The sequence below is a fragment of the Miscanthus floridulus genome, chromosome 3 (genome assembly GCF_019320115.1).
Source record: "Miscanthus floridulus cultivar M001 chromosome 3, ASM1932011v1, whole genome shotgun sequence".
Lineage (NCBI taxonomy): Eukaryota > Viridiplantae > Streptophyta > Magnoliopsida > Poales > Poaceae > Miscanthus > Miscanthus floridulus.
In genome coordinates, this window is record NC_089582.1 from 145,145,696 (window position 1) to 145,169,743 (window position 24,048).

General features: G+C 43.0%; 1 pseudogene; it reads right to left on the bottom strand.

The window, feature by feature from the left end:
* Positions 1-88: 88 nt before the first annotated feature.
* Positions 89-22,202, bottom strand: LOC136547388 (uncharacterized; annotated as a pseudogene).
* Between the last annotated feature and the right edge of the window lie 1,846 nt (positions 22,203-24,048).

A 24,048-nucleotide genomic window follows, 5' to 3' on the forward strand; every position in this document is an offset into this window, starting at 1 on the left:
TTGATTTTATAAGAAAACCATATACTATAGCGACGAGCAATACATACATATAGTCAAACATGAACAATCTTCAGGTATCTTTTTCATTTCAGGCAAACACACGTTCGCTGACAACCTTACGGTCACTGAAAATTATCTGAGCATGGGTGGAGAACCGGTCTGTGAGCTTATTCACTACCAGCTCTTGTTCATCTTCACTCTCTGGAAATTTACGTTTTACTGACGCTGTACTGGTTGCTTCGCATTCCTTACAGCACTTGTCTTTCAAAACAACCGACTGTAAGTTAGAAGCCCGCTCCATCACCTGCTCCTGTAAAATTTCGTCCCGTACCAAGGGCACACGAGCAAGTCAGAAGGGTCTGCTCGATAGAACTGTAGATCCGCCTAGCTTCAACGCAGGGGTAGTCGATCTTGCGCACTCCTCCCGAGACGTGCCAGTCAATTTGACCCTATAATTGATAAGGAGAGAAAGCTAATAAGTAATTTAAGGCGGAACATACCGATGTTGCCCGACAATTCCGAATGTGCAGCTCTGAGAGCCGATATGGAAGGAGATCGACTAAATAGTCGATTCTAGCATATTCATAAGAATAAATCAGTTAAACCTCGTGGGGTTGTGTAAGAAAAATCGGTTATCATTCAGGATGAATCTCGTTATTTAGACAATATTAGTCGATGGCAATAAGATGTCAACAATAATCAGTTTATGCTAAGCCAATGACTGCAAGTAACCGAATCCCTTTTATATAAAGAAGCAGCTCATCATCATTTAACCATTTAATAAAGATAAATCTAATGAATATACTAGATCTCATCTATCGCTATGACCAGTGGGGCATGAGGCAGAATCATGCAGGCCGTAGAAACAACAATAGATTCGACGACCCTAACTTACTACTAATATCAGTGGGGCATGAGACAGAAGCATGCAGACCGTAATATAATAATAAGATCATGGGGCTAACATATCTTTCAACCTATCTCTACTTCAACGGTCTCGTGACGTAAACTGCATATGTGAAAGCGCTCAATATCGGCTAAAACAGCCGATTCAGACATAGCGCATAGTTAAGGTCATGCCCTATCATAAAGAGATCTACCAAATAACGATCCCCACTCCACGGTGCTAACAGTGGGATATGAGGCAGAATCACACATGTCAGTGATAGCGGGCCATGGAACGGTTTTAGCTTGCCAATAGATCTATTTAAGACCAGACACGCCTTAACCGTATACTATGCACGATCAAGATTGATATAAAACAGCCGATAAAACATAGCTCATCGTTTAAGATGTAGATTGGATCAGTTTAGATTAACAAACGATGGGTTAAACAGGATATAAGGCCGATCTAGATCAATCCCAATCGGACGAAGTAATATTGCTGTAATTAAATAAATAATTGAAGCAATAAGCAATATCGGTAACTTAATGAATCTATCCGAAGGAACGCCACCCTTAGATAGAGCCGATAACTTGACCTTAATCTAGTTCGAGCAGTGGAGGTCTACCGGATCGATGCAGCCGTACTTGAACTAAACAAGAGTCGATAACTAGCTTATACCAGAGTCGCAGTGGAGGTCGACCGGATCGATGCAGCCGTACGAATAGAAGTATAAGCCATAACGGTACTTACAGACAAGCCGGAGGCCGGCCGGACCGATATAGCCCTGCTCGCTGAAGAACTCGCCGAGATCTACTCTACTCTTACTCCTAAGGGATGGTCGGAGCCGAAAAAAATAAGTAACTTGTATTGGATTGATTGTGTGTCCTTTACAATAGCCGGGGTCTGATATTTATACCCGAAGCCTAAACATGAATCCTACTCGAGCACGACTCATTACAATCTTCGGCATAGAAGAAAACATTCCTAATTTAAGATAACTTGGACTCTAATCTTTTTCTTTTTTAAGTCCGATATGTAGTTTCCTGGCGCAAACCGTAGCTCAGTATTGCTATCTACTGACGTCATCCAAAGAGATCCGAATCCAGAGTCGTATCTGAATCAGCTGATATTGATCCTTATGCAATCGATTTCTTGATTGACACAATTTTGGAAGCTTTCGAATTTCCACGTTCTTCTCCCAAATTTTAGTGTAAACAAACACTATACGTTCTTCTGATGCATTGAAACCAATGATTTCAAGCTCTGTCAGTGGCAAATGCTTCGGGTATGCAAACTCTGACACTTCCCATGGCGCATTAGTTCTTTCAGCACACGTCTCAGTTACTTTCTCATCCTCCTCGCATCGATGGTCATACACCTGCATATACATGCAACATGTTCTATGAAGTGAAAATGATTAAATGAACTAAGTTGTTCTTTTCAATAGTCATTATTTGCAGGGAACATAGCATGTGCATAAATGTATATCTTTGTGTCAACTTTCGTCATGAAAACGTTGCATGATGACAGCTAGGAATCATGCTCATTTCTCCCATATATATGATGACGCCACCAACAATTCTTGCACTGCATCTTCACTCTCATGATTCATGAGGTGATATTTTCAAAATTTTGAGAAAGTGCCTACTGATTAGTATGTCCAATCTGATTTACCTACTACATAACATATAACATGGAAACGGTCCCCTTTACACATACTTTGGTCATTGCTTATTTCAAATTAACAAAAATAAAACATTTGGTGATGAATCAATTTATATATCATTCTTGTTAGATGAACCCAATTTTCTGACATATGGTACCGGCCAAAGTTTAATAAGTTTTGAATTGGCATTCTAAGAATCTAGCTTGTACCTGAACTAGTAGCAAATATAGTAAACTTGTAGTTGTTCATGCTTAATCACTAGGTCCATGACAAGATTTTGGAGAGGCATAAGTATAAGGCCTTCTCACGTGCTTTGTTGTACGTTTTGGCACATACGACAATAGTAGAGGTACAAAAGCAACAGCCACCTATACATGGCAGGGAATAGAACATGATTATTGTTTAACAGGCTGAACCATTATGTCCCATTGTCAACCCAGTAAATTTTGGTGGTGGTTTATATCAATTAAAGAATTTAACAAGTTCACCCCCAATAGATCACCCTAAATGAAGAAAAAGATTGATGATGCTAACCATTTTACAACTAAGTGTAAGTATCATTGTACCAAATCCATTAATTCTATTAGGCACACTCTCTTCCACCACATAAATCACTCAGCAATACTCATAAATGACAAAGGCATAAAGGTCATTGGATATTTTTTCTTAATAAAAAGGGTTTGCTAAATTGGTCTAAAGAAACAAGCAAAACTGAAAAAGTACCTCAACTTTAAGTATCTCGAGGGATGGCGCAGATTAAAGAAGAGCTATTGTCCACAAAAGGCCAAATCCAACAAAGACATCATATATACACAATTTCCTCAAATTGCTAAATGCTAAGGAAAGTTGATGTTTTTCAGGTAGTAGCCAAGTCTGGAGAGTTGAGAAAGAAAGAAAACAGGAGGAAAGTTGATGTTTTCAGTTAGTGAATGAAAACAAAAAAAAAGTTCGCTGAGTATTTGAGCAAATATGCTCCCTAAATGAACGAACACAAATCAATCAGTTCTACATGATCAACAACAACAACATAGTCTTTCAGTCCCAAGCAAATTGGGGTAGGCTGGAGTTGAAACTCACCAAGAGCCCCAAGTCACGGTTCAGGCACTTCAATAGCTGATTTCCAAGTAATCCTATTCAAACATAAATCTCTAGGTATATCCCAAGCTTTTAAATATCTTTTTATTGCCTCACCCCCATGTCAATTTTGGTCTTCCTCTATCTCTCCTCATATTATTAGCTTGGCTTAGAACTCCACAATGCACTGGTGTCTCTGGAGGTCTCTTTTGGACATGGCCAAATCATCTCAACCGATGTTGGACAAGCTTTTCTTCAATTGGTGCTACCTCTAAGTGATCACGTATATCATCATTCCGAACTCGGTCCATTCTTGTGTGACCGCAAATCCATCGCAACATACGTATTTCTGCAACACTCAGTTGTTGAACATGTCGAATCTTTGTAGGCCAACATTCTACTCCATACAATATAGCCGGTCTAATCGCCGTTCTATAGAACTTGCCTTTTAGCTTTTGCGGTATCCTTTTGTCACAGAGAATGCCAGAAGCTTGTCGCCACTTGATCCACCCTGCTTTGATTCTATGGCTAACGTCCGCATCAATATCTTCATCCCTCTGTAGCATCGATCCTAGATATTGAAAGGTATCCTTTTTAGGCACTACTTGACCTTCTAAACTCACATCTCCTTCCTCCTGTACAACTCCATCAAAGTCGCATCTCATATATTCGGTTTTAGTTTTTAAAACCTTTAGACTCAAGAGTCTGCTGCCATAACTCTAGTTTCCTATTTACTCCCGCCTAGCTTTTGTCCACTAACACTACATCATCAGCGAACAACATACACTAAGGGATATCCCCTTGTATGTTCCTGGTAACCTCATCCATTACCAAGGCAAAGAGATACGGGCTTAAGACTGACCCTTGATGAAGTCCAATTTTAATCGGGAATTAATCTGTGTTACCATCGTTTGTTCAAACACTAGTCACAACATTGTTGTACATGTCCTTGATGAGGGTCACGTACTTTGATGGGACTTTATGTTTGTCCAAAGACCACCACATAATATTTCTTGATATCTTATCATAAGCCTTCTCCAAGTCAATGAAAACCAAGTGGAGGTCCTTCTTCTGCTCTCTAAACCGCTCCATAACCTGTCTTATTAAGAAGATTGCTTCTATGGTTGACCTTTCGGGCATGTGAAGGGTCGAGATGGCGACTAGAGGGGGGGTGAATAGTCTTTTCTAAAACTTAATCGCGTCGGCTAACCGATACAAATGCGGAATTAAAACTATCGGTCTAGCCAAGACTATACCCCACTATATATGTTCACTAGCACCTTGCAAAGATAACAATTATGCAACAAAGGTGCCGGGCTAGTTAGAGCTCTCCTAAACAATTCTAGGAGCAAGGTTACACAAACCTATGCCACTAGTACATTAAGCAACAAGGGAGCTCCTACACATGCTAGTAAGCAAAAGCACAAAGCTAACTAAGCTCACTAGCAATGCTCAATAACAAGGCAACCAATGCCTAATTAGAGAGCACAAATACTTAGCTACACAAACTAAGCAATGTGACTAACAAGGTTACTAAAACCAAATTAGCCACGCAAGGGAGCTACTTCTATACTACACAAGCAAGAAGGTAATTAGCAAGCTACACAAGCTATCTAATTACAAGAACAACTACACAAGCTTAATATGTATAAAAGTAATTGCAAGCTTGTGTAATGGGGATGCAAACCAACGGGAAGAACAAGGTTGACACGATGATTTTTCTCCTGAGGTTCATGTGTTTGCCAACACGCTAGTCCCCGTTGTGTCGACCGCTCACTTGGTGGTTCGGCGGCTAATTAGCATCACCCGCTAAGCCCGCACGTCGGGCGCCGCAAGAACCTACCCCCTGAGTGAGGGTAGCTCAATGACATGCTTTTACTAGAGTTGCTCTTCGCGGCTCCCACGGGGCGAGCACAATGCCCCTCACAAGCACTTCTCTGGAGCGCCGCACAAGCTTCTTGCGCGCTTCGACGGAGACCACCACCAAGCCGTCTAGGAGGTGGCAACCTCCAAGAGTAACAAGCACCACTGGCTTGCAACTTGATCACCTAGTGCCACTCGATGCAACCTCACGATGCAATCGCACTAGAATCGCTCACTCACACAATTGAATGATCACTATCAAGTATATGTGTGATGGAGGGCTCCCAAGCACTCACAAGCATGGACACTAAGTCCCCTTAGGTGCTCAACACCAGCCATGGTCGAAGGCCACTTCTATTTATAGCCCCAAGGACTAAACTAGTCGTTACCCCTTCACTGGGCAACGGTCGGGCCGACCGGACGCTCCGGTCGTGTTGACCGGACGCTGGACCTCAGCGTCCGGTCGCTCGCAGACGACCACGTGTCCCGATTCCAACGGTCACTTGACCTGACCGGACGCTCCAGCTTCAACTGACCGGACGCTGAACCCCAGCGTCTGGTTGTTTCTAGTAAGCTCCCGAGCATGACCGGATACGTCCGGTCGAACGCGATCGGACGCAGCCAGCGTCCGGTCACTCTCCAGCTACTGCTACACTCCACGTCAGCGCGACCGGACGCAGCCTGCCAGCGTCCGGTGCATTCAGATCTAGCGTCCGGTCAGTTGACCGATGCCAGCATCTTCGCGACCAACTCATTTTCACTTCTAACTTCTTCACCCTTGCTCCAATGTGCTAACCACCAAGAATTTGCATCCGGCGCAATAGAATATAGACATTTCATTTTCCCGAAAGCGCCGAATCCCGCCGAGCTTGCAAACACCACCTCCTTTGTAAATGTGCCAACACCACCAAGTGTACACCACCATGTGTATGTGTGTTAGCATTTTCACAATCATTTCCCAAAGGATGTTAGCCACTCAACTTGCCATGCCACTTGATCCTAGCGACAATGCAAAGTTAGATCACTCGAGTGGCACTAGATGACCGATATGCAAACAAGTTTGCCCCTCTTGATAGTACGGCCATCTATCCTAAACCCAGTCATAAACTTCTCTACACACCTATGACCGGTGAAATGAAATGCCCTAGGTTATACCTTTGCCTTGCGCATTCCATTCCATCTCCTCCAATGTTGATGCAACATATGCATCAACACGATCAACAATGATATGATCCACTTCATATCATCACATGATCATATTGGTTCATCGATCTTGAATCTACTTGCTCTTCACCGTTGCCATCGTCCATCGGCGCCAAGTCTTGCTCAAGCTTCACCGCCACGCGGTCCATTACTCCAAAGCCTTCGACTTGCCCTTCACGCTTGCAACCGGTCCATCAAGCCAAGTCTTGTCTTGATCTTCTCCACCTTGATCACATGACTCAATGTCATGTCTCATGTGCATTTAAGCTCCTTCATCATCACATGTGTGAGCTTTGCAACATCTCCAAGCCATTTTCACCTTCATGGCATATGTTGCTCACACACATGTACCTGTGGACTAATCACCTATGTATCTCACATAAACACAATTAGTCCACCTAGGTTGTCACTCAATTACCAAAACCAAACAAGGACCTTTCAGCATGAAACCAAATTGATTTGTTGATATCTGCGTTGTTCCTCGCAGGCGCTCCTCGATGACTCTCTCCCATAACTTCATAGTGTGGCTCATCAACTTAATTCCCCAATAATTAGTACAACTTTGGATATCTCCCTTGTTCTTGTAGATCGGTACCAATATGATTTTTCTCCACTCCTCAGGCATCTTGTTCGATTGAAAGATATTGTTAAACATCTTGGTTAGTCATACTATAGCTATATCCCCAAGACATCTCCACACCTTGATTGGGATACCATCAGGGCCCATTGCTTTGCCCCATTTCATCCTTTTCAAGGCTTCTCTGACCTCTGATTCTTGAATCCTCCGCACAAAGCGCCTGTTAGTGTCATCAAACGAGTCGTCCAACTAAACAGTGATGTTCTCGTTCTCACCATTGAATAATTTATCAAAATACTCTTGCCATCTATGTCTGATCTCATCCTCCTTCACCAAGAGCTGCTCCCTCTCATCCTTTATGTATTTGACTTGGTTGAAGTCCCTTGTCTTCCTATTGCGAGCCCTAGCCATTCTATAAATGTCATTCTCTCCTTCCTTCGTACTCAAACATTGGTAAAGGTCCTCATAGGCCCACCCCTTTGCCTTACTCATCGCTCATTTTGTAGTCTTCTTTGCCACCTTATACTTCTCTATGTTGTTTGCACACCTGTCATGATACAAGCGCTTATAGCACTCCTTTTTCTTAATAGTCTTTTGCACATCTTCATTCCACCACCAAGTGTCTTTTGAGTCGTATCTGCTCCCTTTGGTCACTTCAAGCACCTCTAAAGCAACCTTTCGAACGCATGTTGCCATCTTCTCCCACATGCTGTTTGCATCGCCTTTATCATTCCAAGGGCCTTCTTCAATGACCTTTTTTCTTAAAGACCTTTGATACTTCCCCTTCTAATTTCCACCACTTCATTCTAGCAACCATAGCTTGTTTGTTCCCACGAGCTTGCACCAGAAAGCAGAAGTCAGCCACCACCAGCTTGTGTTGAGCGACCACACATTCTCCAGGCATCACCTTATAGTCCACGCATGTTCATTTATCACTCCTTGTAAGGACAAAGTCGATTTGACTAGAGTACTGGCCGCTACTAAAGGTCACTAAATAGGACTATCTCTTACGGAAGAAATTGTTAGCTATCATCAGATCACAAGCTATGGCGAAGTCTAAGACTTTCTCTTCCTCCTGGTTCCTGCTACCATATCCGAAACCCCCATGAACCGCCTCAAAACCTGCACTTGATGTACCTACATGGCCATTAAGATCATCTCCTATAAAGAGCTTCTCGCTACTAGGGACAGCTCTAACCAAGCGATCTAAGTCTTCCTAGAAAAGCTGCTTAGCACTCTCATCATGGCCTACTTGGGGGCATACACACTAATTACGTTTAAGACCATATCACTAATGACAAGTTTAACTAAGATGATCCTATCTCCTTGCCTTCTCACCTTCACCACACCGTCCTTGAGGCTATCAATCAAAACTCCTACTCCATTTTTATTTGAAGTTGTCCTTGTGTACCAGAGCTTGAAGCCAGTATTATCCACATCCTTCGCCTTCTGTGCCTTCCATTTAGTCTCTTGGATGCATAAGATATTTACACGCCTCCTAACCGCTGTGTCCACTAACTCTCTTAACTTACCTATAAGGGACCCTACATTCCAGCTACATAAACGGATCCTAGTTGGCTCGACTAGCTTCCTTACCCTTCGCACCTGCCGAGGTAGGTGTGAAGACCCTTGCTCATTTTGCACCACACCCGGACACCGATGTGGCGCGCCACTAAGGATGCGATGACCCGATCCTTACTGAAAGTGCATCTAGCCCTTTAGTGGGTTTTGGATGATTGAAAGACAACATAATTAAAGGTCTAACCCGTTTACTGAGTGTGGACAGGTAATAGGTTATCTCACAGGTACCTAACGAAAGCCAAAACGATATGTTGTTGTGTAAATAATCTAGTTCAAGCACAAGACAACAATGCAAATGGAATTCATGCAAAGGCTTGTTTATTGTGGGATTTCCATGTACTATGCAAAAGCAAGCTTGTGAGAATTAATTAATGAGACATAAGGGTTTGCATATGGAATGGTCTCATATTTGAAGCTTGCTAAAATTAAAATGAAAAAGATAACAATACATGAATGAATGATTCAACACAAGATGTGACTTGATGGCTTGAGATGGTGAAGATAGCAAGGAAAGGCTTCGAGGTACTAAGCAAGGGTGAAGGGCAAGCGATGGCTTGGTGGCCGAAGAACCTAGCTAGGGTGAAGAAGGAAGTACTTGCATTTAGTTGAGGTACTAATCCAGCTATGATGGCCATGTTTATGTGGAGGATCAAATCACTATTGGAAGGTTTGATGGAAGTGACTTGATACATTTGGGATTATTCAAAATTGATGAATGAAATCAAGTCACGTGCTCAAGATGGCTATGCTCAAGTGAAAAAGATCAAAGTTGACATGTTAGCACCCTCACTTGATGAAGTTTGGAACACACGGCTTCGGTTGAAAGAGAACAACTCAAAAGGTTTAAATTCGTTATACATTTGAATTTGAGTAAATAGGAATGTCGTACTATTAAGAGGGATGCATCATGTTGATAGATAATGTTTCATAAGTGCTCAAGCCAACCCATGTGAGTTTTGAGTATTTGAGCAACAAAAGAGCTAACTTTATTTTTGCTGGTCTGGCAATACCGAACGTGTTCGGTATTCATACCGGACGTGTCCGGTATTTACCCAGCAGTTGTAAAATTATTGTTCTCGGGTTGGTTCGTCGGGAGTTCCGACGGTTGGGAGTTTCGGCAAGGGTCGGGTGTTCCGATGTCTCGCACTTTAACTGATTTGGAGGGTTCACTGTCCTGGTCATACCGGACGTGTCCGGTATGCACGACCAGAGGCCAACGGCTAGTTTTCCAAAGCCTTGAGGGTCGGAAGTTCCGACGTAAGTCAGGAGTTCCGACGGTCGGAAGTTCCGGCATGAGTCGGGAGTTCCGACACCTCATATACTTTAACTCAGTTGCATGGTTTTCAAATTTGCTGAGGATAGGGAGTTCCGACGTGGGTCGGGAGTTCCGACGGTCGGGAGTTCCAGCATTCATCGGGAGTTCCGACGCCTCACATTATCACTGTAACTTAGTTACCGTTGGGGCAGTGTAAGTCATATCGGACGTGTCCGGTATGCATACCGGACGTGTCCGTTATTGCAACGGCTATAAAACGGCTAGTTTTTCAAGGGGGTTATAAATACCCCCAAGCCTCCACCTTTGGAGGCTGCTGATTCTACTAGTTGCTATACATGTTTTTGAGCCTTGCCAACTCTCCTAACCTTCTCTTAGTGAGTGTGTGATCCAAATTGCAAAATTCATTTGTGGGTTAAGAGAAAATTTGAAAAAAGAGCAAGCCACCACTTGAGCACTTGTGCATATTGTCGATCTCATGATTTGCATTTGTTACTCTTGGACTCTTCAGTCCTAGACGGTTAGGCATCGCCGGAGAGCACCCGAGAGATTATGGTGTGCCTCGAAAAGTCTGTAACAGTCGATTCTGCCACCTCGGAATCAACTAGTGGAAGGAGGAAAAGGAGTTGAAAAAGACTCTAGCTAGAGTGACCTTCGTGGTACCCTCTAGGGCTGACCTTCGCTGGGTCGCCCACAGCCCCCTCAACGGATAGTAGGACTTGAACGAGTCCGAACTTCGGTAAAACAAATATCGTGTCTTAATTCGCATTTTAGTTCGAAGATAGAAATTGAAAGGAGCAAGTTCGGGGCTGATCTGCAGAAATCATGTATACCGGACACGTCCGGTATTCATACCGGACACGTCCGGTATTTACTATCTGTGCAGAAAATATTAATTCTCAGTTCTAACTTTGTGTTGCAGGGTTGTAGGTTCTAGATATATTCTTTATACCTTGTATGCTCTGTGGCTAACTTGTGAGGGGTGGTATTACTCTTTATTTGGAGTTTCCATTTTGGAAACTCCCCTTTCTAATCGTTTCCGCATTTAAAAGGTGTTAATTTTCATAAACGCCTATTCACCCCCCCTCTAGGCGGCATCTTAGGTCCTTTCAATTGGTATCAGAGCAAGGTTCTCACCTAAAGCTTCACCGCCGTAAGAAAAGGATGTCGACGCCTATCGAGTTGGAGCCGATGCTTCTCCAAAATGATGGTTCAAACTTTCTACCTTGGTTAATTCATATACTCAATGCTTTTAGAGATATTAGTCCTCTTGTTGAGCATATTGTGTTTGCAAGCATACCTCTTCCTATAGTTAATTGGAGCGACTATAAGAATTTATCAAAAGAGGAAGAAATATGCGTGCAACTCAATGCTCAAGCTATTAATATCATTTTGAGTACATTGAGTGCAGAGGTTCAAGATGAGGCAATATTCAATGGACAACCACATCCGGAGAGTGCTCATCTCATTTGGACCAAACTCATTGAGTTATATGGAAAATCCAAATGTGATGATGCACTTGAGGTCGAGTCAATGGAAAGTATGTCCATTGTGTCTTCATGCAGTGAAGAAGCCTCACAAGACCTCAAGAGTGCCGAGCCGGAGCAAGAAGTCCAAGCAACGCGTGATATGCTATCTGCCTGCACATACCAGACATGTCCGGTATGCATACCAGACGTGTCCGGTATGGATGTGGCAGCAGGACAGCAAGCTGTCTATGATGATGAGGCTCAAGCCCGGTGGCGACCAAGTGATGAGTCAACCTCAGTATCTCATGATACTCATCACTTGTGTCTCATGACCAAGAAAAGCAAGAAGAAGGCTAGCAAGAAAGATCAAGAGAAGGAGAAAGCACAAGTAGATGATCAAGATGAGAGTGACGTTGAAGTTGAAGATAACTACAATCTTGATCATCTCAACCGCAAAGACAAGATCATCATCATGAAGATAGTTGAAAAGAATGATGAGCTTGAAGAAGAGATTGAGAAGCAAGAGCAATCACTTCAAAAGCAAGAATTGTTTCTCATCTCTAAGATGAAAGAACTAAAGGCTCTAAATGAAAGGTATGAAAAATTGTCAATTGAGCATGCTTTAGTTACTAACTCCTCTTCTAGTGTTTCACAACTAGAGAAGGAAAACTTTGAGCTCAAGGCAAGGCTAGATGAACTATCAAGCAAGTATAATATGCTACAAGCAAACTATGTTCATCTAAAGTGCTCTCATGATGAAGTAGTAGAATCAAGCATCATGCTTGAGGTGGCTTATGAGGTTGTGATCACATCGGTAAAATTTTCTCAACCTCTCACACTTCCACTCACTAGTACACCATCTCAATTAAATGTTTCTTGTACTAATGAGTGTGCTCCTCAAGCAAGCCAATCTTTGATTGAGCTAAATCTCATAGAAAACATAGAGCTCAAAGAAGAGGTGAAAAGATTAAAGAAAGATGTGATTCAATTGAAGGGTAAGGAGAAAGCACAACCTTCTCAAGATAACCGTGATAACATGGTGAAGAAGCTTGAGAAGGGTTCAAACCTTGCTTCCTCCAAAGCCCAACAAAAGAATCACATTTCAAGTAAGGCCAACACAACCAAGAGCAAGAAACATGGAAAAAGGATGTGCTATGGTTGTAGATTGTATGGACATGAGTGGGCTATATGTCCACACAAGAGTTGGGCCGACAAGTGTGAAGTGGCCGAACAAAAGGCCTCAAACAAGTTGGCCAACCAAAAAAAAGTGATGGACAAAGCACTTGTCTCATAAGCAAGAAGTTAGGGCAACCTACCAAGAAATGCCCAGTGTACCAAGAGGCAAGAAAGGAAGCCCAAGTTGCAACAAGAAGATGCTATGGATGCAATAAGATGGGCCACAAGGTTGACAGATGTCCATACAAGCAAAGCAAGCATAGAGCAAACAAAGGTCGCATATGCTATGCTTGTAGAAGAAAGGGGCATCTAAGCTATAAATGCCCAAATGGTAACGCTCCTAAGCCAAACACATTTATTTATAATGATATGCTTAGGAAGACCACAAATGGAGTTAACACTAGCAAGGTGATGTGTTCACCACAAACTAGTGCTAAAGCCATTTGGGTGCCTAAGCACTTGTTGACTAACCCAAAAGGACCCAACAAGATTTGGGTACCAAAGTGTGCTTAGGTTAATGATGTAGGTACTTGGTGATGAGATAGAAGCTTCAGGGTGGTTGAGCAAGCAATTTGACAATATCCACCCAATCTATCAACCAACTCTTATCATAATCCATTATATGGTTGACCCGAAGATAATTCAATGAATACATCATATATTTCATCCTCACCATTAGTAACAAGTATCTAAACCTTATAGATAGCCACTTTGTTCGTTTCGTGTTCTATAGTTCACAAATAGGCATATTTGTGAAATAATGAAAGTGGCTAATTAGATTCAATTAAAAAGAATTTTACTTTGCCATATGATGTTTTAACGGCTCTCTAGTAAAGCAATTCATTTGTTGAGATGCAAGTATACAATAAATACTAGAGCTAAATAAAGAATCACAAGCAGCGAATTAATTGGTTCTGTCCTGCACCTATCGGACGTGTCCGGTATTACTATCGAACGTGTCTGGTATGGTCAGGGACAGAAAGTAAGTGTTTCTATTCTGTGTATTCCGAACGTGTCTGGTATACCTACCAGACGTGTCCGGTATTACAGGAACCAGAACACTAATTGGATTGCAACTGAGTCTTTGATTCATATATTTTCATATATCACTAATTTACTCAGAAGCTTGTGATTTATTAAATCTAAGTGGATTGTGAGCATCTCCCGAACTCAATTTTAAATATGGCAATTTTATTTGATTTATGGTCAAAATAGAAAATTGGCTCTCGATTCCCTAATAGAATAAAAGTGCTTGTTGAAAGTCATTCAAATTACTTGAAGCACTTATTTAGGGGGAGCTAAGATTCTATTTTGCACCATTGTAGACTAACAAATTTATCTAGCATTCTTTGTAGTTCTTTGGATGAAAAGTGATTTAGAATCTAGCATGATTATTTGGCAATCAAGGTCAACATAAAGATTATCATGCCATGAATCTTCTTAGTGGTATTCTTGTGGGCTCAAGGCAAAGGTATGTGTTTACATATATACATTGCAAGTGCATCTAAGGCCCTTTATATGTTAGAATGTGCATTTATGTGACATAGGAGAGATAATTTTCAAAACCCATAACTAGCATGCATAGTTGGTGTGAATTTGAAAAACTATTTGAATCTTGGTCTTTGTGACCTAGCCTTGCCATGTGATGATTATAGCTCTCCTTGGTTGTTTGATCAGCTAATCACACATGACATGGTTTTCTTAAGTCCACAATCTACTATGTCTCACTCTATCTCTCTCGAGTAAGCAAAATCTTGTATATGCCAAATATTTGGAAAAGAGAAAATCACTTTATGGCATTGGATAAGAGAAGTGATCATATTCGGTTTGGATCAAGATTTTATATCTTTCTAGACTGAGAAATAATAGAAAAGGGGATTGGAAGAGAGAAATCACATTTTGGAATGACTTGGGCTAGCCCGCGTATACCGGACGTGTCCGGTATGAGCGGGACTATAAAACCAGCCGTACCCCTTTGGCCCAGACAGACTCATCTTCTTCCAAGCCACCCAGCTGTCGCCTTCCTCCACACCTAGGGCGACCAAACATCTCACCAAGAAGAGGGAGAGAGGGAGATTACATTAGAGAAGGCTTGCATCAAGATTGAAGGCCCAGGGATTTGGATTTCACACCGCCTTCTCATCTCTTCTCCAAAGGTACCCTAATCGTGGACCTCGTCTGATCTTCATGGATGATGATTGGTTTTGAAATTCCTTTGGTTAATATGCTACATTGGTGATGTAGAAGCAATGGCCAAAGTTTGGAATTGATCCGTGACGGTTTGAATCGAGAAACCCTAGTTAGGGTTGCTGGACACCCATATCGAACGTGTCTGGTATGCTACCGGACGTGTCCGGTATGGCCCAGCAGAGCAGGCTCTCTGCTTTCCTTTGATTCAATCCTATCCTAGAATTGTTTGTTAGACTTAGCTTCTTTTGTATCTACATTTTGCAAACCTATTGACAGTTGTGTGTCAAAGATGGATGTAAAACCATGGATCAAAGATTCTACATCTAAATTGCAATTCACGATTAAATTTTGGGCATGTATCTGAAATTTCTTGCAAATCTTTGAATACAGGACAACAGCCATGAGTGGACGTCAGGAGCCTAGGTCCAAGCACAGGCATGATCCCACACTTGAAAAGTACAAGAAGGCAAGATAGGAGATGCATCCTGGATTCCAGCCGAGCAGCAGGAGGCCTTCCAGAGCCACCTCTAGTGCATCACCTCAATATGCAGAGGGGTCAGGGAGCTCTTCTTCTGACACTAACACTGATGAGTTCAGAGTAGAGTCTAGAGAAGAAAGAAAGAGAAAGAGCACTGATAGAGGATTAGATGGTGATAGCTTAGATGAGGAGTAGGAGATTGAGGAGGAGGAGCCAGTTCCTCCAGTTCAGCACCAGCCTGGTCAGGGTATGCATTATGGTCTCCTTGAGACATGTCTGCCCAATGTGCCCTCCTATGTTTCTAGGGTTGACTATAGGGGAAAGGGTATGATCAGGAAAGCTACAGATGAGCGAAGGGTAGATCCGAGAGGCTTACCTAAGGTTCAGTATGATCACCGCTTCCAGACAACCTTTCACTTGGATTACTACTCCAGTGTGATTCTCACTAGGAACCCAGTTATTGCCAGGTCTCATTGGATTGACTAGTAGTACATTAGAGAGTTATAGAAGGCCTCAGTTGATCATGCCATTGCTATTTGCCAGCGCACTGGGGTTTATGGGATCATGGAGTTCCAGCATGACTGGAATACCGAGGTAGTAGCTCAGTTTTATGCTACCCTGTTCGTTGAGGAGGATGACAGGCGAATGCACTGGATGCTCGAGGGCTAGTGGTACAGTGTGGACTATGATGTGTTTGCCGCTCACCTTGGCTTCTCAGAGGATGACCTACAGAGGGATAGGATCCACACCGAGCAGGTGTTACCCCCTGAGCAACTTGCCTATATATATCCACCAGGAGGTGAGAGGGGAGCAGTGGGGAAGGTTCAGGGTCTTCACCCTACTTATAGATACCTGGACAGGATGTTTAGGAAGTCTATTGACTGCAAGGGTGGAGACAAGGGCAACATTGCAGATTACTCTAGGAACCTGCTCCACAGGATGGCACCTGATGCTCATCCCTTCAGCGTGTTTGACTTCATATGGTTAGAGATTAGGAGTGTGGGAGAGAGGCCCCTCAAGGGCTATGGATTTGCTCCCTATATCATGTATATGATTGAGCAGGTGACAGGGCACACATTTGAGTATGACAAGAGTCACAAGGCCCTGAAGATTGTTGCAGATCTGCCTGAGACAGGGTTACCTCCAGCAGGACCAGGAGGAGCAGCAGCAGCACCAGAGGCAGATGCACCTAGGAGTGGTGCACCAGTAGGAGCTTCACCTTCACCACGTGCTCCTTCACGTTCTACTTCATGCCGTGGCAGTCCTCTCTCGCCTATCCACAGGCTTTTCAGCTCCATATTTGGGATGTGCAGAGACATCTAGACCCGATAGCAGAAGGAGAGGGAGGCTAGGAGGAAGGACACTCAGACTTTGAAGCAAATTGCTTCTAATCTTGAGCTTGATCCTTCTAGGTCTCCACTATCAGATGAGACATCTAGTGAGCCTGAGACTGAGGAGCAGCAGCAGTCAAGATATGATAGAGAGTATGTCGAGTTCATTCAGCGACAGCAGCAGGCACCAGAGCACCCTGACACTCTTCCTCTTCAGGCTCGTGTGCCTACTCACTCCCAGCCCCGTCCTGGTACTGTAGACGACTTTGCTTCAGACTGGTGGAGTGACCTCACAGGTGGTGGCGGCTTCTACGGGTCTGGTAGCTATGACCCGTCTAGTGTGGGTGGTTCTCGTCTAGCTGGTGTTACACGCTCAAATGACGAGGATGCTGGTAGAGATGATGATGATGATGATGAGTGATGCATGAGATCAGAGACAGCTTGTAGCCCCTTTTGTCCTTAGTTTGTCATTTTGGGACCTTTGTGGTGATAGATGACAAAGGGAGAGAGTGACTGATTAAAAGCTTCAGGATAGTTTCATTTGTTTCTCTTTGTACCTGAGGATATGTACTGCAGGTTGTAGTGGTTTTCATTTTTTTCGTTTTTTGAGCTTCACTGATGTATCTTGAGTTTGAGACAGTTTGTATCATGTGAAAGATGAGACTCACTTATGCTTTATCCATGTATCTCTTGAGACATGATCTTAATATATTTTTCAGTGGCTTATGGACTTGAGAAAATGTGTAATGAGTGCTATGTGTGGTATACATGTGTTGTATTTATTTTTCATAAGGTCTATGCATGATAGAATGAAAATATTTGATGTGATGTCTTTATATTTATTCTTGTGTGATATATCCTGTCATATGCATCACAATTCTATTTTGTCACACACACATGCACCCCATGGATGCAATGATTTAGGGGGAGTCTCCTATATGTTTTAGTATGTGCAATTGATAAGTTGAGGTCATTTTGTGAATTCCAATCACAAGCACATATTAAGGGGGAGTCTCTTACAAATCATTGAACACAAAAACTTAAATGTTTATATTCTTGTGTAAGCTTTAATCAAGTTGTCATCAATCACCAAAAAGGGGGAAGATTAAAAGTGCATCTAGCCCTTTAGTGGGTTTTGGATGATTGAAAGACAACATGATTATAGGTCTAACCCGTTTACTGAGTATGGACAGGTAATAGGTTATCTCACAGGTACCTAACGAAAGCCAAAATGATGTGTTGTTGTATAAACAATCTAGTTCAAGGACAAGCCAATAATGCAAATGGAATTCATGCAAATGCTTGTTTATTGTGGGATTTCCATGTACTATGCAAAAGCAAGCTTGTGAGAATTAATTAATGAGACATAAGGGTTTGCATATGGAATGGTCTCATATTTGAAGCTTGCTAAAATTGAAATAAAAAAGATAACAATACATGAATGAATGATTCAACACAAGATGTGACTTGATGGCTTGAGATGGTGAAGATAGCAAGGAAAGGCTTTGAGGTACTAAGCAAGGGTGAAGGGCAAGCGATGGCTTGGTGGCCGAAGAACCTAGCTAGGGTGAAGAAGGAAGTACTTGCATTTAGTTGAGGTACTAATCCAGCTATGATGGCCATGTTTATGTGGAGGATCAAATCACTATTAGAAGGTTTGATGGAAATGACTTGATACATTTGGGATTATTCAAAATTGATGAATGAAATCAAGTCACGTGCTCAAGATGGCTATGCTCAAGTGAAAAAGATCAAAGTTGACATGTTAGCACCCTCACTTGATGAAGTTTGGAACACACGGCTTCGGTTGAAAGAGAACAACTCAAAAGGTTTAAATTCGTTATACATTTGAATTTGAGTAAATAGAAATGTTGTACTATTAAGAGGGATGCATCATGTTGATAGATAATGTTTCATAAGTGCTCAAGCCAACCCATGTGAGTTTTGAGTATTTGAGCGACAAAAGAGCTAACTTTATTTTTGCTGGTCTGGCAATACCGGACGTGTCCGGTATTCATACCAGACGTGTCCGGTATTTACCCAGCAGTTGTAAAATTGTTGTTCTCGGGTTGGTTCGTCGGGAGTTCCAACGGTCGGGAGTTCCGACGTCTCGCACTTTAACTGACTTGGAGGGTTCACTGTCCTGGTCATACCGGACGTGTCCGGTATGCACGACCAGAGGCCAACGGCTAGTTTTCCAAAGCCTTAAGGGTCGGGAGTTCCGATGTGAGTCGGGAGTTCCGACGGTCGGAAGTTCCGGCATGAGTCGGGAGTGCTGACACCTCATATACTTTAACTCAGTTGCATGGTTTTCAAATTTGCTGAGGATAGGGAGTTCCGACATGGGTCGGGAGTTCCGACGGTCAAGAGTTCCGGCATTCATCGGGAGTTCCGATGCCTCATATTGTCACTGTAACTTAGTTACCGTTGGAGTAGTGTAAGTCATATCAAACGTGTCTGGTATGCATACCGGACGTGTCCGGTATTGCAACAGCTATAAAACGACTAGTTTTTCAAGGGGGTTATAAATACCCCCAAGCCTCCACCTTTGGAGGCTGCTGATTCTACTGGTTGCTATACACGTTTTTGAGCCTTGCCAACTCTCCCAACCCTCTCTTAGTGAGTGTGTGATCCAAATTGCAAAATTCATTTGTGGGTTAAGAGAAAATTTGAAAAAGAGAGCAAGCCACCACTTGAGCACTTGTGCATATTGTCGATCTCGTGATTTGTATTTGTTACTCTTGGACTCTTTGGTCCTAGACGGTTAGGCGTCGCCGGAGAGCACCCGAGAGATTGTGGTGTGCCTCGGAAAGTCTGTAACGGTCGATTCCGCTGCCTCGGAATCAACTAGTGGAAAGAGGAAAAAGAGTTGGAAAAGACTCCGGCTAGAGTGACCTTCGTGGTACCCTCTAGGGCTGACCTTCGCTGGGTCACCCACAACCCCCTCAACGGAGAGTAGGACTCGAACGAGTCCGAACTTCGGTAAAACAAATATCGTGTCTCAATTCGTATTTTGTTTGATATTTGTGTTGCTCCAGCTCTTGTGCAGGTTCTCTGTGTATATTGTCATCTCTAGCTAGAGCCTGCAATTTGGTTCGAAGATAGAAATCGAAAGGAGCAAGTTCGGGGCTGATCTGCAGAAATCGTGTATACCGGACACGTCCGGTATTTACTGTCTGTGCAGAAAATATTAATTCTCAGTTCTAACTTTATGTTGCAGGGTTGTAGGTTCTAGATATATTCTTTATACCTTGTATGCTCTGTGGCTAACTTGTGAGGGGTGGTATTACTCTTTATTTGGAGTTTCCATTTTGGAAACTCCCCTTTCTAATCGTTTCCGCATTTAAAAGGTGTTAATTTTCATAAATGCCTATTCACCCCCCTCTAGGCGGCATCTTAGGTCCTTTCACTTACTCACTTGACATCGTGTCCAGATTACGACACGGCGCGTCACGAGGGTGACGACCCGGCCCTTGCTCATTTAACACCATACCCGGGTTCCGACATGGCGCGTCCATAAGAGGGTTATGCCCCAATAGGATTCTTTTGGGTTTCATCTCCATTAAAGTGGCTAAGTTTTTACATTGGCTCGTCGCGCCTAACATAACCCTCCTCGTTTACCAGGGCTTGGGACCTGCTATGCTGGGACACTAAAAGCGCCCCACCATAGGCGGAGTTAATCAGTTCTACATGATCATTCAATGTAATTAAACAAACCTATATCAAGAAAGTCTTATGAACAGTAAGATACACAAAACATAATGTCATTGTTGTGCTCTACAGTTAATACACACTGTTTAGCTCAAAAGTTAAATACTTTGCCTAGGCATAAGGCCAGAGCTGATGACAATTGTAGATACAGTAGTGACTGAATATATGAATGTATTACCTTTTGCCCGAGGAAATCCAATGATAAAGTATTTATACATGTGGTACCACATAGAAACTCACTTAACTTGAATGGTTCCTGAGGAGGGGGCAAGGCTGAAAAGATTTCCACTTCCTTGAGGCATGGGATGTATCCCCAAGTCAAGGGCACACATCTAGTTAGCCAAAAGCCAAATATGACTTTCTCTAGCTTTGGAAGGCAATGCAACTCAACTTGCGCAAAATAACAATGGACAAGTTCTACAATGTTGAGTTTTGAGTTTGGTGCATCTATCTTGAATGTTGATTGGAAGCCAGTATCACACTGGCTGAGATAAAGATACTGAAGTTCCGTGCATACATTTGCAATGAGATTATGTAGATCTGATTCCGCAAAGGTTGCATTAAAAAGGAGGAGTCTTGTGAGGCAACAAGATATATTTGGATAGTTACCAAAGAAACTATTCACACCATTTGCATGTTTTTCCATTTCTTCATCACTGACAGCGCCTGGGGTCCTCTCAACCCCACTTGTGAGCTCTATATCTTTTACCATTCCATTTTCAAGCACTTCATTAACAAGGTGACCGATTTCACTCGAGTAACTGTTGGCCATGACTAATGAAACACAAAGTCTGGTGATGACTGTCTTTCTGCGGGAAGGAGACAACATGGTTCTAACTGCTTCTGCAAGAGATGACATTGCTTTATCGATGTGATCATCCACTGTGGGATCGGCATATGGTTCATGAAGAAAGTCCATCATATCTATTTTGAGTTGTCCGAGCAACCACAGAAGGTGTCTCCATCGTGTGGATAGGACACTTGCCCTCACTGATGTTGTTAAGTCGACATTTTCTAAGATTGAGAGCAAAACATCGTCATTTAACTTGCTTATCATGTCTTCCCCAACTTGCTGCAAGATCACAAGCAGTTAATATTTTAATGCAAAAGTTCCATGCAAATTCATACCAATAAAGATATAAATATATTAAAGCAATAACATATAATCCATGGGTGAACAAGTCCCTATACTCTACATATCTACTCGTCTCTTCTGATTATAGCCTATATCAAGTCCTTTTGGCTCATCCCTAGCTGTAGGCCAAGTGGTGTAAAAACACTGGAACTAAACCAGTTCTGTCCACCAGCTGCTAAATTACTCTCTTCTAAACCTGATGTGTAGAAAAAAAACAATAAAAAACGTATTAATCTTACACAATTTTCAGCCTTATTTTAAAACCTGTGTAAAAGGCTTCTTCCTCTGATTCATAATGTATAAGCAGCTATATTTGAAAAATTGACAATGTTAAAACAAACTATGTTTGTGTTTTTCTTCGTTACATAGAATTTATTTAAATTTCCGAGGAAGAACAATATAACCTTAAGAAAGTAACTAGTAACAGTGATGTTTCAAGACAGTAAAAAAAGAAGAAGATATGTTTCAAGATAGAACTTACATGGGTATGTTCGGCCTCGTGTGCCATCAGGAATACGACACAAGCTTGCAAGCCTTTCAAGCTGAGATGAAATAAATCGGAATGCTTGTGTTTAATTATGGAAGGGTGTGTGTGTGTGGGTGGGTGGGTGGGGGGGTTAGATCCCTCCAAACAAACACGCCTACACCATCCTTCAATCGAATTGTAAGACTTTGATTGATGGTGTGATGAAACAATTCTGTATTCTTTTGTCTATATTTGTATATGCGTGTGCAGATTCCTCCAAATACAATGGGATTGGAGGGGCCTTCAATCTGATTATGAACCTTTGAAACTGGAGATGGAATAATTCTGTACTTGTGTTTATTTATACAGGCATGCGTGTCTCCAAATACAGATAGGACCAGCCCTCAAATCTGATTCGAATATGTTTTCTGAATTATTCGGAAATCAAATGATACACTACAACAAAGGCTGATTTGTTAGCAATCCGAGTCCGCGATGGGAGAGAGAAAATAAACTGCACTCCGACCACCGGTAAGCACACAGTAAATTTATTCGTTGCCGAGCGTAGGGATGAGAGGAATTCTCCTCTGATGATCACATACAAGAAGGGACTTGGCGCTGGGGCTTCACGGCGCTAGCCGTGGGGCGGCGCTCACGGCCCCGGCGATGCATAAGGCGGAGCAGGGGCGTGGGCAGAGGCTAGAGACGATTGGGAGCTCCGGAGTTGATGGCGGCGCCCGCTGGGACGGAGCGGAGGACTTTTTTTCGGAAATGCTAAACACCACGGGTGTTTCATCAAGAGCTGGCACACGATTTTTTTTAGCCATCGCATCCCCACGCCGCCATCGAGAAGCGCGGCTACCCGTGGTGCTGTAACACACGTGGTGCAGCCGAGGGTCTCGACGCTAGGCAGCTTCCTGACGAGCGCATTCTTGGCAGCCATCTTCCTAGTCCCGAGCGCGAGGCAGGTGGTGACGACGGCGGGCAGATCAATTTGTCCGCATAGAAAAAAATTATTTATTGTGATATGTGGATCCGTAGAACTGTGATTTTGTTATTTGTGATTGTCTGGAGGTAGAAAAAGACTGAAGGTAAAAGAAAGATGGAGGTTGTTGGATCTTAATTCTATGGTGTAAAAAAATTCATATGTTGAAACTACATAAAACACATGGTTTTGTTGGGCAGACTCTTTTTTTTTTTTTTTTTTTTTTTTTTTAGGACAGGAGCGGAGGAAGATGGAGATCGGTCGATAGTAGGCTAGCCCAGGCCACTGAAACTGGAGACGAGCTGCCGCGTTGGGCTGGGCCAGGGCGATGAGGCCGCGAGCTAGGCCCCCCGTAGCCGGCGCACGGCGGAATAAGGGACCGCAGGTGACAGAGAGCTCCAACGCTCGATTATTTTATTTTAGATATTGTTAGAATTTTTTTAAAAATAATATTTTTTAATAATTAATTGCAAATCTAGCATTTAGATTGTAAAAATTATAAATATAGTATATTGTTGGCCTCTGGCTAGCCGACAGTGGCCTATTGGCAACCGGTGGGCCGATAGGATTCTGTCGGCCGTCCAGTAGCCGACTAGGTACCCGTTATTGTTAGACATGACAGCCCAGTGGACCTATATCGACATGATAGGCATGTCGGCACCCGATTAGCCGATAGGACCTTGTCGGCCTTCTGATAGCCGACAGGCCCTATAAATATCTAATCAATCATCTTCTCCCTCGCGTTGTTTCTCTCGCTCGCTCTTTCTCTCTCGCTCACCGGCGTGCCGTCACCCGCCGCTTCTCCTTAGCCGCGCGAGCGGCTTGGGCTTGCCGCCGGCCGTCGGATCCTGCGGAGGACTTGCCGCCGCTGGCGGCCCCTGGCCCGGGCGGGCCGCCGCCCCCACAGCGTCGCCGCCGACCCCTTGGAGGCATCTCAGGTACGTTTTTTTTTTCTTTTTTTAGTTAGTTTAGTTAGGTTTTGTT